The following is an 8397-nucleotide window of genomic DNA, read 5'->3' as shown; positions in this document are numbered from 1 at the left end:
CTAACATTGCATGATTCTTAGAATTCTCATTAAGAATTTTGATATCCTTATTTTCTTTTTCACTCAATTTTCAAAAAAATCCAAAAAAATTATAAAATCTTAAAACCAAAAATATTTTTTGTTTCTTGTGAGTCTAGTGTCTCATTTTAAGTTTGGTGTCAATTGCATGTTTCTATTCTTCTTGCATTTTTTTTGAATTCATTCATGTGTCTTAATTGATCTTCAAGTTATTCTTGATGATTTCCTTGTTCTGATCTTTAAATTCTCTTGTCTTGAGTGTTTTGTTGTTTCTCATATGCATTCTCATTTTGTTACTGTCAATAGTATACAAACTTCTAAGTTTGGTGTCTTGCATGCATTGTTTATTTGATCTTAGTTTCATTTTGATTATTCCTCATTATTAAAAATCTAAAAAAATTTTTTAATTTGTGTCTTTTCAAGTCAATAATACAGAGAATTGAAGATTCAGAACATACAGTAGAGGAATTACACAGAAAAAGGCTGGGCGTTCAAAACGCCCAGTGAGGAAGGAAAACTGGCGTTTAAACGCCAGCCAGGGTGCCTGGCTGGGCGTTTAACGCCCAAAAGGGGTGAGTTTTGGGCGTTAAATGCCAGAATGTATACCATTCTGGGCGTTTAACGCCAGGATGGCACAAGATGGAAGATTTTGTTTTTAATTCAAATTTTTTTTCACGTTTTCAAAATTTTTCAAAATCAAATCTTTTTCAAATCATATCTTTTCAATCATATATTTTCAAAATCAATTTCTTTCCACTTTTCAAAAATACTTGCAAACAATTAAGGATTTGATTCAACATCTCAAGTATGTTGCCTTCTCTGTTGAGAAAGGTTTAATGTCTGAATCATATCTTTTAAATTTCTTGTTAGCCAAGTCATTAATTTTCAAAATCAAATCTTTTTAAATTGTTTTTCAATCATATCTTTTCAATCATATCTTTTTAAAGCTATAACTTTTCAATCATATCTTATTAATCACATCTTTTTCAAAATAGTTTTCAATCATATCTGTTTGATTTCTAATTTCAAAGTCTTTTTAAAAAATCACTTTATTTCTTTCCCAATCATATTTTTCGAAAATCATTCTTCAATTTTTCAAAATGTTTTTTTTTTTAAATCGTTTTAATTTATTTTCAAAAATTTCTTCCCCTCTTCTAACATCCTTCTACTTATGGACTAACACTCCTCCTCAATGCACAATTCGAACTCTATCTTTCTTGATAAAGTTCGAATTCTTCTACCTCTCCTTCTAATTTTCCTTTCCTCTGACACCTCAAGGAATCTCTATACTGTGACATAGAGGATTCCATATTTTCTTGTTCTCTTCTCTTTCATATGAGCAGGAGCAAAGACAAAAGCATTCTTGTTGAGGCTGACCCTGAACCTGAAAGGACCCTGAAGCGAAAGCTAAGAGAAGCTAAAGCACAACTCTCTGTAGAGGACCTAACAGAAATCTTCAAACAAGAAGAAGACATGGCAGCCAAAAATAACAACAATGCCAACAATGCAAGGAAGGTGCTAGGTGACTTTACTGCACCTAATCCCGACTTCTATGGGAGAAGCATCTCTATCCCTGCCATTGGAGCAAACAACTTTGAGCTTAAGCCTCAATTAGTTTCTCTAATGCAACAGAATTGCAAGTTCCATGGACTTCCATTGGAAGATCCTCATCAGTTTTTAGCTGAATTCTTGCAAATCTGTGACACTGTCAAGACTAATGGGGTTGACCCTGAGGTCTACAGACTTATGCTATTCCCTTTTGCTGTAAGAGACAGAGCTAGGATATGGTTGGACTCACAACCTAAAGAAAGCCTGAACTCTTGGGAAAAGCTAGTCAATGCCTTCTTGGCAAAGTTCTTTCCACCTCAAAAATTGAGTAAGCTTAGAGTGGAAGTCCAAACCTTCAGACAGAAGGAAGGTGAATCCCTCTATGAAGCTTGGGAAAGATACAAACAATTGATCAGAAAGTGTCCTTCTGACATGCTTTCTGAATGGAGCATCATAGGTATCTTCTATGATGGTCTGTCTGAACTGTCCAAGATGTCATTGGACAGCTCTACTGGAGGATCTCTTGATCTGAGGAAGAAGATTGCAGAAGCTCAAGAACTCATTGAAATGGTTGCAAATAACCAATTCATGTATACTTCTGAAAGGAATCCTGTGAACAATGGGACGAATCAGAAGAAAGGAGTTCTTGAGATTGATACTCTGAATGCCATATTGGCTCAGAACAAAATATTGATTCAGCAAGTGAATATGATTTCTCAAAGTCTGTTTGGAATGCAAGCTGCACTAGGCAGTACTAAGGACGCTTCATCTGAAGAAGAAGCTTATGATCCTGAAAACCCTTCAATGGAAGAGGTGAATTACATGGGAGAACCCTATGGAAACACCTATAATCCTTCATGGAGAAATCATCCAAATTTCTCATGGAAGGATCAACAGAGACCTCAACAAGGTTTCAACAACAATAATGGTGGAAGAAACAGGTTTAGCAATGGCAAGCCTTTTCCATCATCTTCTCAGCAACAGACAGAGAATTCTAAGCAGAGCCACTCTGACTTAGCAACCATGGTCTTTGATCTAATCAAAACCACTCAAAGTTTCATGACTGAAACAAGGTCCTCCATTAGAAACTTGGTGGCACAAGTGGGTCAGCTGAGTAAGAAAGTTACTAAACTCCCTCCTAGTACTCTTCCAAGCAATACAGGAGAGAATCCAAAAGGAGAGTGCAAGGCCATCAACATGGCCGAATTTGGAGAGGAAAAAGAGGCAGTGAGTGCCACTGAGGAAGACCTCAATAGACGTCCACTGGCCTCCAATGAGTTACCTAATGAGGAACTTGGGAATCTGAGGCTCTGATGAGCGGATAATTTATACACTTTTGGCATTGTTTTTAGTATGTTTTTAGTATGTTTTAGTTAGTTTTTATTATATTTTTATTAGTTTTCAGTTAAAATTCACTTTTCTAGACTTTACTATGAGTTTGTGTGTTTTTCTGTGATTTCAGGTATTTTCTGGCTGAAATTGAGGGACCTGAGCAAAAATCTGATTCAGAGGCTGAAAAGGACTGCAGATGCTGTTGGATTCTGACCTCCCTGCACTCGAAGTAGATTTTCTCGAGCTACAGAAGCCCAATTGGCGCGCTCTCAACGGCGTTGGAAAGTAGACATCCTGGGCTTTCCAGCAATATATAATAGTTCATACTTTGTGTAACATCCCTTCCAGCAAAATACCTTGCTTAAGTCAGGGTATTTCTACTAGAAAGAACGTTACGTGACCTTTTCTAAATATTATCTACTTAATTATCAAGCCTTTGTATCGAGATCGCGTTTTAGTTTTTAGAAAATGCCAGAAAATTTTGTTTTTGTTCTTTAAAGACATATATCAAAGGTTTCCAACAAACAATAGTAATCACATAAATATTATTGATAATAATTCTTATACAAAAGAAACCAAATAAAACTCAAATACAATATACCAAACCTACCCCTCTATATGAAATAAAATCTCAAGGGACAATCGGCGAGGGGACTCTACCAGACCAATTAAAACCATAAAGAAAACCTACTAATCGCTCGCAGCTTCAAGTTGCGTCTTCAAACCTGTGTCACTGGAAGGGTGGAAAATTTGGGGGTGAGAACCAAACCACATGTTCTCAGGAGAGGTAGAGAATGCCGTGAAAGTAAAGAATAAAGCGCAAATAGTTAATTTCATCCAGAGACATCTAAAAGAAAATTAACCTTCTTTAAAAGTATTAGTTAATTATTCAAAATGCCAGACCCATATTTTCTTTATAAAACTCTTAAAAGTTTCCTAGACTGTATGAATGACCAACCTGTTCCAAGCATAGGTTCATTAAGTCTATGCTGAACCAGTTTGATTTTTATACAGAACTAGACCTCAAACGTACCAATCACGGCCTCAGGCCCAAACAACTCAATCAATATCCAATCACCACAATCCAAACAATCAGTTACAAACACAGGTAATGGGGTTCAAACACAATCAAGAGCAATTACATCAAGTATAGCAATTAGCAGTTAAACAGAATTATTCAATTAGGCAAACCAATTACAACATACACACCCAAACAATGTCACATAGATGCATATGATGAATGTCTAGTCCTAGTGCAGGCCATGAGCTCATGTGTCGGTTAGCACCTGCATTCCCGACATTTATCCGGTCACGAGTTCACGATTTCCCGAATACGATTTTCCGTTCAAATAAATGCGCATATAATTATTAGCTGCTCTATTGAGACAGCCTCTGCTTTCTACTCGCAGGAAATATACTCTTGGGAACGAAAAATTGCTGTAGGTATCCTAGTTTCCCTACAGAAGCTCTTGTGAACGGAAAATTGCTGTAGGTATCCTAGTTTCCCTACAGAAGCTCTTGGGTTGCCTCAAGCAACAAACAAATAAACAAATATCTCTTGGGTTGCTTCAAGCAACAAATAATCATACAATAAGTACTTTACTCTTTCTTTTTTCTTTCATAATTGCAAATACGCAAGCGGGACAAGACCCACGCCCTTGCCATCAATCTCATATGCCAAATAATCTTTTCTTAAAAGAATCATTGAAGTTATTATCATTAACTAAACCTTAAATATTGATTTTGATTAAGTCCTTATACTTTTATAAAAATTCGGACATAATCTCCTTTGAAAATAGGACTTAGCCACCCTTACGGGTCCCAACCAAACAATTTACCAAACTCTTTTCAACCTTTCCAATATCAATTCAATTCAGAAACAAGCAAATTCCAATATTGAATCAGCCATATAACCCTAAGGTTCATCTTTAATTTTATTAACTCATAACTCTCACTCAAGCATTCTCAACACCCTATCTTCTTTTCTGTTTTTAATATAGCAAATGAACTCGGAATTGCGCAAACTTTATGTCCAGGCGTTCGTCTTGAAATAAGCTTTCTAACAAACCAAAGATCATAATTTTCTGGTTTCTCTAGCCTTAGGAATAAAGGAAAAACCGAGACTGCTCTGCAGTGCGTAAAACCAGAAAAACAGCAGCAGCATGTGACATTCAAAATTCAATTTAAAATCCACGTTAAATCCAATGTCTTTGAAAATTAATACAGTTCAACTTCACTCATCCAAGTTTCTTTTGCAATTGGTTTCAGGTCAATCTCATTTTTAATGAAGAAGTTATATAACCTAGAAGTTGACTAATTTGCTGCAGAATTCTGCTTTAAAAGTTAATGAACTTATCTTCTTCCAAGTCCCATAACTTACTCATTAAAACATGGATAGCCCTGAAATTTAAGTCACATATACTAAACATACTTAATTTTCACCTCCAATTGGTTGCATCTCAATATCTATCCAGGATCAAAAATTATAAATTCTCAAAGTTACTGATTTAAGAAAACAGAATCTGGTTTTTTCTGCATAATGCGTGATCTTTCAAAAATTCATATCTTTAAAACTACGAGTCCAATTGTTCTGAAATTTTATGGCATTAAAATAATAGTACTAAAGTTTCATTTAAAATTAGTTTCGCTTCAAAATTCAATTCAGAACATTCACAGCAGAGCTAACAAGTTACCACTGTTCCAACAATTCTGCAGTAAAAATCAGATCCCACAACCATTATTCAAAAATTCACCATAAATCTTATATTTAATGAAAAGGTCTCAAACTCTCCAATTCAGTCCAAGTTATTCCCAAGTTTAACCAGGACTTGGTTCAACGCAATTCCGATCATCACAGACTTAGTTACAGTCTTTCAAAGTTACTGTTTTCACTTAAAGGTAATGCAGAAATTCAGTTTTTAAGGCTTAACTTTGAAAAAATCATAACTAAATCTTCAGTTAATACAAAACCTTCAAATTTAAATCCTAACAACTACACTTGTTAAAGTTTACTCAGATTTTAATCGCATACCATTTCGATCACTAGCAAATTACTAGGCCGACATCAAAGTAACCATTCTATTTTAAAAACCAGATTCTTAATAATAGTTCAGTCTTTTAGGCCCTAATTCTTCAACAATTCTCAATCCAGCATCAAATATATCGAATGGCTACCTTAGTCTCAACCATTTATACGTAATCAATCAAAACCACAATCCTCTACTAGTCTCAAGTCACTTTCACAGCCATAGCAATATACCAAACAACCATTTCAACAACCAACAATCAATAATTCAATCACCTACCATACCTAATTACAATCAATTCTACCACAGCACCAAGCACAATTGCAATCACAATCCAACATTCATATAATCAATTAATTACTCACAGCTATTAATACTATTTGCAGTTATTCAGTAAACCTTGTTGGCATTCCTAAATTAAAATCATTTTAAACCCCCTACCTCGATGTCGCAATTGCAGAATTTAATGCAATAGTTCCTTTTATTCCTAATTTGTGGCAGCAACCGCAACAGTGACGCCGATGACCCTCTGCAGCAGCGATGTCATCAACAATCGCGATAACAGTGGCTAGATGGAAACAAAAACATTTTTGGGATTTTTCCTATAACAATGAAGCGGCAAGCAGAGATAACAATAATCAAAATAGGTTGTGAGTGATACAGACTCAGATACAAGGATGAAGGAGGCTATAGTAACCAAGCAATACCAGGGCAGGGCTGAAATAGTTCATAGCAGCAACGATTCTTTCGGAAAATCGATCGTCACAGTCCACAGCTGCAGCAGCTTAATCAGTAATTAAAGAAAACAAGGAAACGAAGCCATAGCAGTAGAATTACGATGACTACAACAACAGGGAAGATAGCTTCCTCCTCTACCTCAGCTCGTGATTCCGGCGGCGGCGGCGGCGGCGGAGCATCCTTCAACGACGCTGGTTAAGAGAACACCCACCACCACACGTTCTTCTCCTCCTCCGGTTGTTCACGATTCTCCCCCTCCTTAACCTAATCGACGACGCAGCTTCGGAGATGATAGTGGCGGTCTCCATGGTGACGGTTGCTGCGAGCTCGACGGCAGCTGAACCAGCAGCAGAGGCAACGCATGGTAGCGACAACGATGAGTGAGTGAACGTCTCCTTCGATCTCTCTCTCTCTCTCTTCGCGGTTTTGCTTCTCTTCTTCTCTGGCTCTGACGACAGCAACGGCAACCGGCACAAGGAGCGGCACAGCGCGGCGATCCTCCTTCCTCTCTTCCTACTCTGTTCCGTCACTCTCTCTCCCTGTTCTCCGTTTTTCTCCTGCCTTCCCTCTTTCCCCTTCCTTTCTTTTCCCTTTCTGTTTTCCCCCTCGAACTCCCCGTTCCCTTTCTTTCCCTTTCTGATTGTAGATTTAGGGATTTAGTATATGAAATAGGAATTTGTGATATTAAGATTAAAATTAAGATTTTATAAAAGAATATGGATAGATATGAATAGATATTTTGATAAAATTGGAAGGAAGAGTACTTTTAAAATCAAATATACTCTCTTAAAATATTTAAGAACATCATTTATCAACATATTGCTAAGTGGAATTAATTATTTCTAATTTAAATTATAAAATAAGCATATTAATCACATTTTTTATAAAATATAGTTTAAACTTAATACTAATTATTCAAATTAAATGATATAACTTTTTATTATTTTTCTATCACCGAAACTTTAATTTCAATTTACAAAATGTCTATTTATGATAAAATTACTTAAATTAAATATATAATACTTCCATTACTAAATTTTATTTCCAAAGCATATGAAGTAACCAATTATAAAAATTACATAAGAATATTAATTAACATAAACTCCAAATATTAATAGAATAAATCGTAACTTTTTCAGGATAAAAGTTACTTAAATTAATTGTACAATTCTTTCTTATTTTTCAATTACTAAGATTATACAAAATATTTTATTATAATAAGATTACTTTAAAATATTAATTGATTCAAAATAAAACTATCTCCGAATCTATTTAATTAGTTCTAATAAAATAATTTCTAAAATTATAAAGGTTAAACTCAATAAGGTAAAATCACAATTTATTTATATCTAGATTTTTTCAAAAATGCGGGATGTTACATTCTATCTAACTTACAAAAATTTTCGTCCTCGAAAATTGATATAAAATGAAGAAAAGATTTATATTCACATCCCCTTTTGAATATTTTAAAGGCTCCAAGAAAATCATATCACATAAACATAGAAGAAAATATACTAGGTAATGCTAGAGTTGATAAAATAACTTATCATAAGAGAAATTTTAAAATCCAAAATCAAATAGGCACATATTCGTTCACAGCTTTTAACAAAGCATGATCACTTCCTCTCGTCGCCTCAAAACTCCATAACTCCTTATAACTTCATAGACTAACCAGATTCACTTTCCGTATGCACAAATCGTGTCCCTAAGAACTAGCGCATATAAGGAATACGAA

The 8397-nt window shown here is 35.0% G+C and overlaps 1 long non-coding RNA gene and 1 other non-coding gene across 2 annotated transcripts; both read right to left on the bottom strand.

Moving 5' to 3' along the window:
• Positions 1 to 1896: 1896 nt before the first annotated feature.
• Positions 1897 to 2004, bottom strand: LOC130938015 (small nucleolar RNA R71). Its single transcript, XR_009069199.1, has one exon. It is a non-coding gene; the product is annotated as a small nucleolar RNA R71 (small nucleolar RNA).
• Positions 2005 to 6398: 4394 nt separating this feature from the next.
• Positions 6399 to 6854, bottom strand: LOC130932500 (uncharacterized). The gene is made up of 3 exons (XR_009067465.1): positions 6801 to 6854; positions 6632 to 6699; positions 6399 to 6526 (listed from the first exon to the last, which is right to left on the bottom strand). It is a non-coding gene; the product is annotated as an uncharacterized LOC130932500 (long non-coding RNA).
• Positions 6855 to 8397: the final 1543 nt, after the last annotated feature.

Source organism: Arachis stenosperma, chromosome 6, assembly GCF_014773155.1.
Source record: "Arachis stenosperma cultivar V10309 chromosome 6, arast.V10309.gnm1.PFL2, whole genome shotgun sequence".
Taxonomy (NCBI): Eukaryota; Viridiplantae; Streptophyta; class Magnoliopsida; order Fabales; family Fabaceae; genus Arachis; species Arachis stenosperma.
This window is presented reverse-complemented; position numbering and strand designations above follow the sequence as displayed.